This window comes from Agrilus planipennis, unplaced genomic scaffold (assembly GCF_000699045.2).
Source record: "Agrilus planipennis isolate EAB-ADULT unplaced genomic scaffold, Apla_2.0 scaffold39, whole genome shotgun sequence".
Classification (NCBI taxonomy): Eukaryota; Metazoa; Arthropoda; class Insecta; order Coleoptera; family Buprestidae; genus Agrilus; species Agrilus planipennis.
Window position 1 is genome coordinate 1,295,057 of NW_020439074.1, and position 11,751 is coordinate 1,306,807.

The window sequence follows — 11,751 nt, forward strand, 5'->3', positions numbered from 1 at the left end:
ATATTAAGTTCAGAATCTCTCTATGAGCGACTCGAGTTTCTGGTTCAGAGACGCTAAATAGTTTTTTGACAGTCTGCCGACAATCTCTCTCAGCGACACCAGAGAGACTCGATGAGAGACGGAGTCTCGAGTCTCGCTTTCAGAGAGTCTGAGAGACTGAACATTTTTATTTCCGGGAGGAGTTGAGGTAGACCTGGATTAGATTACTGTTCGAAAATAGTTAACGACTTGGGTTGTTCCAGTTTTGGGGAAATTCGAAGATTAGCTCAGGATAGGAAAGAATGGAGGTGTGTGTCCAATCAGTCTTAGGACTGACGAGATTATGATGATGACAAGAGACCAGGCGGAAATGACACAAATTGAAATTTGACTTTGCCCGTCTCCCCCATTTATGAATTTAAAATATGTGTTTTTATTGTTAAGAATTCCGAATAGACAAGGATTTTAGGTGAGTTATAACGCGCCTTGTTGACTTAAGGATAAGTGATGTTTCACGCACTTTATACCATCTGCCATTTTCATAGAATGAATGTAAAGAAATAAATCGGTTAGCGAGTCACGGAGTTACTAAACATTTACTAATTGATCCAAATCGATAGAAAAATTATTTATCTCATAATGACTATACTGTCTGTCGATGGCATTTACCACATAGATGAATGTAAATTATGAGTCAGGTATTTATTACAACAGCTTGGATTTTGATTTAAATTTTCCGAACTCAGTAGACGATGTCAAGTCATGACCGTGATCGTCGAATTTCTGAGATTTGAACCAATATGAGCAACGAGATTTACATAATCTTTGTGGAAATGGAGCCACTTGACGTTATCGACAGACAGATGTTTGGTATCATAGAAAATCGTCTGCTGATAACTGACCGCCGCATTTATTATTTTTTTTCGTTCTATGAAAATGGCAGATAGTTGAAAGTTTGTGAAACACGACTTATTCTTAAGCAATTTGAAACCGACATAAATCCCTTACTTATTCGGGATTCGTAACAATAAAAATACATATTGATTAAGATGATACCTTGAGTGTATAAAGCAGTGTTTAGGATGCCCGCATTTTCTGTCTTGTAAAATTTCTATGCATAGAAACTATTTCATTTTTCCAGAAATCGGAAAACAGTCTCATATCGTACAAGAGAATCCTTACGAGTTACCGTAAATAAGATGTCCATGTTGGTGATTTGTGTTTTCCGTTGATGGAGCCACTCGTAACTGTATTAGATATACTTACAATATCTCCGGGCCGAGTATTTTCAATATAGTGTAGTTACATTATGTTGGATTGTTTCTAATTTATCAAAACGATTTTCTATCGTAGAGATTTGAGGAAAAGATACAAAACTGCCAGGAACAATTTTGGTGAATTGTCTTTTAACTTCAGGGGCGACTGGTATATAGATGCTGCAGAGATTGTACTGTATGTAGATAATAATAAGATTTATTAACTTTAATACAGTAAAAGTTCCTTATTCACGGTTTCCTTACTCGCGTTTTCATTATTCGCGGATGCAATCGGTAAACAGAAAAGAATTCGGTGTCATTTATTAAGAGGATTGACCGCAATAGACCGCTCGTGTCTAGTGCGAATTTTTCAGAAAACATGGGTTTCTATTCTAAACACTGTGATTTAACGCTGCGAGATAAATATGTGATTTTTTGTATGGTAACAGACAAAGGTTCACACAAAGTAGGTACGGTTTTGGTTTTCAATAATATGACCATTCAAAGCTTTTACAACTGCTTAAAGTTGATACTTCTTGTAGGACACGTATTTGCAATAGAAATTAAAAAATTAAAAAACGGCCTTCTACAGACTTTAGAACAAAGCTTTATCTATCTTACTACAAAATTTCAAACCTCTGTTCCAAACATTAAACTTTTGATATTTAGAACCGATAATCTGAATCCCCTTAAAGTATCGGCATTATTTGAGTTCGTACAGTTGGTACGTGCCGAGCGGCTTTTATAAAAACTCTAACCGAGTAGAAAAGGATTCGGTGTTATTTTTCAACGTATCAGCATCTTTTGAGTACTGATGGCTCGTGCCGAGGCAACTTTTATAATGTAACCGAGTGGACTAATTTCAAAATTCAATACAAGAAAAAATCACTAAATTTTTTAAACTCTTACCTAAAGGTGATTATAACGATTAATTTTAATTGCGAATTTATCAATACATTGATTTTATTTTGATACATATCGGTTTTATTTTGGAAGCTTAGAACGTATCCCCATGATTCCATACTAATTATCATTCCATATCCACGGTTTATGTATTCGCTGCATATTTATGGAATGAATACCCCGCGAATATTAGACAGACCATAATCAAAGTTATCTACAAAACTCCAGCGAGGAGTATAATTGTCACACTTATGTAATCAAAAACATTTATTTTGTACAAAACTAAATGTGTGTCGGCAATAAAAGCTGTGAGGTTTCTTTGGATCCTAATAAATATGCCATGGGCTTAACTAGGAACAATTAAATTACTTAGGGATTAGTCTGCTGGAGTTCTTGCCAAGAATTGGTTGTTTTATGTAACCCTGGAGACTGAACTGATGTGAATATAAAGCACGCATTCACAGAATCTTCCTTTAATAAAGTAGAAATACGCGTGTTAAAGCCAATTCTGTGCTCTGGAATTATTGTGATAGCAAAACCGAGCTTTAATAGCAGCTCACAATGCCCACGAACGGATTAAACATAGTAATAAACTGGATCTATGAAGCTTAACTATTTTCTGTCTATTTTTAACAAATTTTCATAATAAAAATACATATCAAGTAGATCTAATTTTACCACTTCTTAAGTTTAATGAAAGTGTCCTGTTATTAGTATTTTATAAAGGTCAACAGAAAGGATGGGTGTCGATAACCTAAGTAATTTCCCCTGTAATTCACGAAAAATTCAATAATATAGTTTTTCAATACTAGATTATATTTATACTCCGTGCGTTTTGGGTAATATTTCTTACCTTTCGTATTTTTTTTCGTTTTTATTTTTAGTTTAAAATTGAGTATTTTAAAGAATCTTTTCAAGTAGCTTTTACATTTTTGTTATACATCAGCGCAATCTTCCAACACTTTGTCTTTTACATATGTGATGTAGCATATTGTTAACAATAATANAATTTAATAGTGTTTTTAAGTTCTTTAATAATTAGTGTAAATAAATAGTTTTTGTCGTTATCAGTCTTAGAAGTAAATTTTGTTAAACACACGAACATTACATTAGCTTCATGCGGTTAACGTAGGTGTGCCACAAGGTACTATGTTTGGACCACTGATGTTCCTGCAGTATGTAAATAATCTCATGGACGTTATAAAAGAAGATACTATTCTTTACTTGGCAAGATGCGCAAATCAAAATGAATAGTTTTTTACACAATGTGTACAAAGGACTCGGCAATAACCAACTTACCCTAAATATAACTAAAACTATGACAGTGTCCCCAAGAATTGAACTTCAAAATGTAGTATCAGTCCCTGAAGATAAGGCTGCTAATAAGTGCCTTTAAATGACATCATTTTTAGATTTAACTGGAGACATTACTTAAATTAACTAATTAAAACCAGTTCATTAAACGACTCGACGATTTCTCAGAAGGATTTCATTCGAAATTTTAATAGTAATAGGACTTTTTAACGTATAAAGTTTATAGATTTTGCTGGGAGAAAATTGTAAAACAAAATAGGTAACTACAATTAAATGATTAAGCAGATGGTAGTAATTTCTCTCTGCTCAATTTATTCTAGTTGTTTAGGTAAGTACACCTATTTAACGACTTACTTCAGCTTAATATTTCTTAGAGAATCTTTCACTTTACCATTGATTACTCATCTGAAGAAGTCAGTGTTTGGAGGTAAGACGTTACTTATAATAAGTAGTTTTAGAGGAATGCGAAGATTATTCTGTATAAATAGAAGCAGTTTCTAGAGAAAAAAATCAGCACTTTTATAAGTTTTGACTTTGATTTCGGATTTGTTAATTAAGTAGTCGATAATATCGTATGCAATTGCTGCAAAAACGTTGTTATTCATGTACTATCAGCAACAAACGCTATTCATAGAACATAATTGTCAGATAAATGATACAAAACAACACCAAACCCTTGTGATTCAGCACGTCCTGCTTAAAAGGAGAACTCGACAAGGCATGACTTCGTTTTACATTACCGACATATGTATAATAATATGTTGTATTCATATCTGTTTATGTGTAAATGCTTGTGTAAATGTGTATTATTACGTTCAAATGTTGTTGCATACACTATAGACGACCTTCGACTCATGATCTGTGTCATCATCATCATTTTTGTAATTATTTACATATGTAAATTTTCATAAAATGTGTTTATAATATGCACATGTTATTCATACGCAATATACATATAAAAATGATGACAAAATTTTGGTCGAAGACGTTTTAATAAAACAAATATATCTAGAAAAATTACATTTTATTTGTGATATTTCTATGAAGTGTCATCTAGTTTTTATAATGTAATTGGTTCGGTGTTAATCAACAGGTTTAAAACAATTGCCTAGTTGACGAAAATAAACTGATGAAATCAAATGTTGTGTTAACCTGTGCGCTTGTGTTTGATTGTTTAATTAGCACATCAATATACAAATTTTTGCACTATTTCATATGTATTTTCAAAAATGATTAGATAGTATTAAATAGATTGCGTTTGACCATGATTATAACAACAAAATGTCAATAAAATTGTTTTTTTTTTAAAGTAGTCAACACCTACACACTTTATAATGCATTTTTTTGTTTTCATTGTCATCGAACAACTTTCAAAATAAAGGTCTTTTAAGTTGGGAAATAGATGGGAGTTACATGAGGCCAGATTAGGCAAACAAGGAAGGTTTCTTGGGAAATTTTACTTTTAAAAATGCAAGTGGTTGATTTTCAGTTTTGTTTATACGCAAAAAATGATATACCTGTTTAGTAGTTATTAATGTTAAGAGAATTAGTTGTAGAAGTAGAATAAGTCCTTAAAATGAAGAAGTGTCAAATAACTAACACGAAACTGGTAGTGAGTATTAAAGTGGACGTAATATTAATTAGTACCTACGGTTCTTTATCACCTACCGCAAATATTAGATTAGATCAATTATCAGAGATAATAAATGAAAGAATAAAGCAATATTAAACGTAAAACTGAAAATGTACTACTACTACTACTTTATAAGTTCCTATATTAATTAATATTCTGCAAAAACAATTTCTAGATGGTGATTTTGTATTTAAAAAATGGACAGGAGTACATACGTATGTCGAAAGGACGAACTTGTAATTAGTATGTGCCTAATTGGAACTGTTACGTAAAAATCCATCCGTTTGGGTTATAAACAACTGCGTGAAAATTCGCACATTTTTCAGCAAACTAATATTACCTGCTGAAAACTGACTTGACAGCGGTGTTCACCATTAAAAATAGACTTATTAACTCACTAACTAGAAAGTAGTCATCTGCGTGCGCCCTTGATCGAATAAAATCATCGTTCTCTTGTCTTCTGTTTGCAACAAATTCAAATCACAATAACAATATTCGTAATCCCACTGCTAATCGTCACTTCACTTTATTTTTTTTTTATTTCGTTTCAGTTACACAAAAATATCTCAATTTAAACATCCTTCGAAACACGCAAGTGGTTGGAAGTTATTTTAGTTGGTTGCATGTAATAAAAGAAACATAAGTTCTGTTTCATAAGAACGCGAGTCCTAAAATGGCAAAACAAGGTTTTCAAATCGACGCGGTCTGTTGTTCCGTTTGTATACCGTCCGCGACCGCCGCGGTTATTCGACACCAACGAAACGATGTCATGGAGCAGACTAATTTCTACGTTAACGATCTAGAGTCATTACAATTTTCAATGGCATCGTTTACTAGCTCAGTCTGTACTAACTTTGCAAGATATAATTTGTACCTATACGAAGTACCTACACCCGCGGTCCTGTAGAATATTTGGATACGGCCTTAATTAACTTAAAAAATTAAAAAGTTGCAATTGACAGACGCTATAGCAAATCGCGCCATTTTTTTTTGTTACGGGCCTCTGGTCTATAAATAAAATTAACAGAATCAAAACAGTAGATGTTTCAACAATATATTCTATTGATCACTCGACAATTGTTGAAACATCTACTACTGTTTTGATTCTCAAATATTAAACATGTTTCATCACAACACCACCATAGATAGTTTTAATATTATAAACAGTATTTCTTTCAAACAGTTTCCAATGGTTTCATCGAGAAGAGACTGCACCCTGAAACTTATTTCGAAAAGCGATTTGGCATTGTTGATTACGTATGTGTGGTAATTAAGATATTAATAATGATATCATTATTTTATTGAAAAATTGTTTAGTCTGGAAGTTAATTTAAGTATAATTACGGAAAAATCGTTGTAATGTAGAACCAACTTGATTAAAGTGTAGGGTATGCATGTTTTTAGCGTTTGCTTATTCTTATCAAATGAACCATAAACGTTATCAAAACAAATGTCGCATGGGTTCAATGACGGGCATGGTCGATTTTCAAGGTCAATGTTTTTAGAAAACTCAATTTTACGAATTTCTAGACAGTGATTTATTAGGAATAATAAAATAGTTAAAAAGTTGATAATCTAACTGATTATATAGGGGTCTCTTGTTGTATAAAAAGAGCTAATCCTAATGGGGGTACTAAAAAGAGAACTTTAATCAATGACGGGATGATATATTATTATAGTAACTGCTATTAGAGAGAGAAACGGAAGTTAGGAGGGGTAGAGGTAGACCTAGATTAGATTACTGTTCGCAAATAGTTAAGGATGTGGGTTGTTCTACCTTTAGGGAAATGCGAAGATTAGCACAGGATAGGAAACAGTGGAGGTGCGTGTCCAACCAGTTTTACGAATGAGGACCTTATATGATGATGATGAATCTCTACGATGTTGTTCAAATTTTATAACGACGACTTTATGGTGATGATAAGTTGGAAAGGTGCAAGGACTTCGATATAACACCATTTAAAGGATTTAAGTTGCGTCTTTAATTTGCTGGGTTACATTCTCACTGACTCTAAAGTCAAATCCACACTACACTGGAAAATCTCAAACGTTATTGGAGATTCCAAAACGTATTCGGAACACTTAAACATAGAAGTAAACTAGCTGCCAACATCTTCAAATATTCAGCGAACATTTTAGGTGAGGACCAATGTATGTTCTTTTCTCAAATGAAATAGCAGTTTATTAGACAAACTTCACCGATGGAGGGCTCCATCAAGGATTTTGTCAAGTCGAGTCAACAGCCAGAGAACAATATCAGCATCTTCTTTACGTAGTACTTAATACCTGGTGGTTTTTCAAAAATGGTTAAAAATTTAAGATTGAATTTTTGGATACTATGTTTGAGTACAAGGTTAAAACCAGGTATTACTCCATTGAGAAGATGTCGATATTGTTCTCTTGACTCAACAATTTCCTTGCTAAAATCCTTCTTCAAAGGTTGAAACGTTCGAAGTAATGTGTTATTTCACTTATGAGAGAAGTTTATCCATTGGTATTGCTTAATCTGATCATGGAGATAATGGAAACTGGTTTCTTCTTCTACATCGGACTGATTAAAAGATAATAACTTTAAGATTAAGATTAAGAATTTAAAAGAAAATAAAAACACTTTGTATTTTTGTACCAAATTTTTTTATTTAAAAGTGACAATTGTTTCGGCTGTTATGCCATTATCAAAGTGCATGTATAAAAATATATGTTTTACATGGTATTTATAAGGGTTGAAGCGCATTGCGGTTCTTACAAATAAAAAAATTGTGGGACAAGAATACCAAGTATTTTTATTTTATTAATATTAAATATTTTCCACCAAGAGACAAGCCAGAAAGACATATCAATTTTGTTGATAGATAATAACTGCTTTTGATTAGCTCATCTAACAGAATATCTCTATGTGGAGTTCTGAGTTTGCCATTGGTGTATATTATGACAATTAATTCAGCATGAACTATACTAGAAGTTATTAAACAAATGTTTCAAACGTAGTTCATGGTCAATGGCATTTTTGTGTGGGATCGTTCGAGTCATATTGTGCTTGAGGCTCATGCAACGCAGTCGTCTGTGAATCGAAAAGGTAAAACGCGGTTTCTTGTAATATTTTATAACGAATCAATGTAAGTATGTAGGCGTCGATTTAATCAAATGCTGCAGGCAAGCAGCCTATACAGTCACTCTTTTTTTTTTTTTTTTAATACCTGCTACACTTCGCCGTTCGCTGTGATGAATTAAAGATAACGACGAGGACGACAGCTTGACAAATGCTGCGAAACAGAGGAGATACATGTTTGTCCGGAGGGAAAACATTTTCCTTAATATTGTTTATTAAAAAATATTCTTCTATTAAATTATTATGGTTATATATATTCGTAACAAAAATAAAAACAAAAATTTTATAGACCAGAAGTGGCTGATTTTAGATATCTAGGAAGTCAGATAAGTCAGGAAAGAAGGAGTAGTAGGGATACAAAGCAAAGGATATCGCAGGGTCGAGTCGCCTTCAATAAAAAGAAGTCAATTCTATGCTCGCGAACGGTTAATTTAGAAATTCGAAAAAGGTCGTTAAAGGTGTATGCACGGCGCCGTACGGGTGCGAAACACGGACAGTGGGCGCGGCGGAAAAGAAAAGGTTAGAAGCGTTCGAAATGTGGTGTTACAGGCGAATGATGAGGATAACGTGGGTAGAAAAGGTTAGAAATGAAGAGGTATTAGAAAGAATAAGAGACGAGAGGACTCTATGGAAATCAATAATAAATAGGCAAGACAGGTTAGTAGGACACCTTCTCAGACATGAAGGTCTAGTCAGAGACACATTAGAGGCAGAAACAGGAGTTAAGACCCTAGACAAAAATTCCCCCAGTCTCCCAGAGTCTTTCAGTGTCTCTGAGAGCGTCTCTCATAGTCTTTTACAGTCTCTCAGTTATTGCCTAGGTGTTTTTATGGATCTCTACTCTGTATTAGAGACTCGAACGAAAAATTTGTTAATTCAGAGATTCGAGTCTCTCACAGAGAGACTGAATGAATAAAACTGAAAAATTGAGAGACTCGAGTCTCTCGTAGAAAGACTGGGATCTCTGAAATATGTTGAAATTTAAATCATGTCTATCGACACACCCTTATTGAGAGATTCGAGTCTCTCGTTCAGAGATTTGAGTCTTCTGTTCAGAGACTGGATACGAAATGAGAATCTCTCTATGAGCGACTCGAGTCTCTCGTTTAGGCTGGATACGAAATGAGAATCTCTCTATGAGCGACTCGAGTTTCTGGTTCAGAGACGCTAAATAGTTTTTTGACAGTCTGCCGACAATCTCTCTCAGCGACACCAGAGAGACTCGATGAGAGACGGAGTCTCGAGTCTCGCTTTCAGAGAGTCTGAGAGACTGAACATTTTTATTTCCGGGAGGAGTTGAGGTAGACCTGGATTAGATTACTGTTCGAAAATAGTTAACGACTTGGGTTGTTCCAGTTTTGGGGAAATTCGAAGATTAGCTCAGGATAGGAAAGAATGGAGGTGTGTGTCCAATCAGTCTTAGGACTGACGAGATTATGATGATGACAAGAGACCAGGCGGAAATGACACAAATTGAAATTTGACTTTGCCCGTCTCCCCCATTTATGAATTTAAAATATGTGTTTTTATTGTTAAGAATTCCGAATAGACAAGGATTTTAGGTGAGTTATAACGCGCCTTGTTGACTTAAGGATAAGTGATGTTTCACGCACTTTATACCATCTGCCATTTTCATAGAATGAATGTAAAGAAATAAATCGGTTAGCGAGTCACGGAGTTACTAAACATTTACTAATTGATCCAAATCGATAGAAAAATTATTTATCTCATAATGACTATACTGTCTGTCGATGGCATTTACCACATAGATGAATGTAAATTATGAGTCAGGTATTTATTACAACAGCTTGGATTTTGATTTAAATTTTCCGAACTCAGTAGACGATGTCAAGTCATGACCGTGATCGTCGAATTTCTGAGATTTGAACCAATATGAGCAACGAGATTTACATAATCTTTGTGGAAATGGAGCCACTTGACGTTATCGACAGACAGATGTTTGGTATCATAGAAAATCGTCTGCTGATAACTGACCGCCGCATTTATTATTTTTTTTCGTTCTATGAAAATGGCAGATAGTTGAAAGTTTGTGAAACACGACTTATTCTTAAGCAATTTGAAACCGACATAAATCCCTTACTTATTCGGGATTCGTAACAATAAAAATACATATTGATTAAGATGATACCTTGAGTGTATAAAGCAGTGTTTAGGATGCCCGCATTTTCTGTCTTGTAAAATTTCTATGCATAGAAACTATTTCATTTTTCCAGAAATCGGAAAACAGTCTCATATCGTACAAGAGAATCCTTACGAGTTACCGTAAATAAGATGTCCATGTTGGTGATTTGTGTTTTCCGTTGATGGAGCCACTCGTAACTGTATTAGATATACTTACAATATCTCCGGGCCGAGTATTTTCAATATAGTGTAGTTACATTATGTTGGATTGTTTCTAATTTATCAAAACGATTTTCTATCGTAGAGATTTGAGGAAAAGATACAAAACTGCCAGGAACAATTTTGGTGAATTGTCTTTTAACTTCAGGGGCGACTGGTATATAGATGCTGCAGAGATTGTACTGTATGTAGATAATAATAAGATTTATTAACTTTAATACAGTAAAAGTTCCTTATTCACGGTTTCCTTACTCGCGTTTTCATTATTCGCGGATGCAATCGGTAAACAGAAAAGAATTCGGTGTCATTTATTAAGAGGATTGACCGCAATAGACCGCTCGTGTCTAGTGCGAATTTTTCAGAAAACATGGGTTTCTATTCTAAACACTGTGATTTAACGCTGCGAGATAAATATGTGATTTTTTGTATGGTAACAGACAAAGGTTCACACAAAGTAGGTACGGTTTTGGTTTTCAATAATATGACCATTCAAAGCTTTTACAACTGCTTAAAGTTGATACTTCTTGTAGGACACGTATTTGCAATAGAAATTAAAAAATTAAAAAACGGCCTTCTACAGACTTTAGAACAAAGCTTTATCTATCTTACTACAAAATTTCAAACCTCTGTTCCAAACATTAAACTTTTGATATTTAGAACCGATAATCTGAATCCCCTTAAAGTATCGGCATTATTTGAGTTCGTACAGTTGGTACGTGCCGAGCGGCTTTTATAAAAACTCTAACCGAGTAGAAAAGGATTCGGTGTTATTTTTCAACGTATCAGCATCTTTTGAGTACTGATGGCTCGGGTAAAACGCGGTTTCTTGTAATATTTTATAACGAATCAATGTAAGTATGTAGGCGTCGATTTAATCAAATGCTGCAGGCAAGCAGCCTATACAGTCACTCTTTTTTTTTTTTTTTTAATACCTGCTACACTTCGCCGTTCGCTGTGATGAATTAAAGATAACGACGAGGACGACAGCTTGACAAATGCTGCGAAACAGAGGAGATACATGTTTGTCCGGAGGGAAAACATTTTCCTTAATATTGTTTATTAAAAAATATTCTTCTATTAAATTATTATGGTTATATATATTCGTAACAAAAATAAAAACAAAAATTTTATAGACCAGAAGTGGCTGATTTTAGATATCTAGGAAGTCAGATAAGTCAGGAAAGAAGGAGTAGTAG

General features: G+C 33.9%; 1 protein-coding gene across 6 annotated transcripts in view; it reads right to left on the reverse strand.

Annotated features, from left to right (window-relative positions):
- LOC108745060 overlaps positions 1–11,751 on the reverse strand; it is a 232,298-nt gene that overhangs the window by 29,400 nt on the left and 191,147 nt on the right. Inside the window, exon 1 of one of the 6 annotated variants that reach the window (XM_025977232.1) lies at positions 5,488–5,871. The exons of 2 other annotated variants lie outside the window; for them this stretch is intronic. The gene's annotated coding sequence lies outside the window, so the exon portion shown is untranslated. Of the gene's footprint in view, positions 1–5,300; positions 5,399–5,425; positions 5,872–11,751 lie in introns of those variants that run through there. 3 more of the 6 variants (XM_025977229.1, XM_025977231.1, XM_025977233.1) reach the window with 3 other exon arrangements.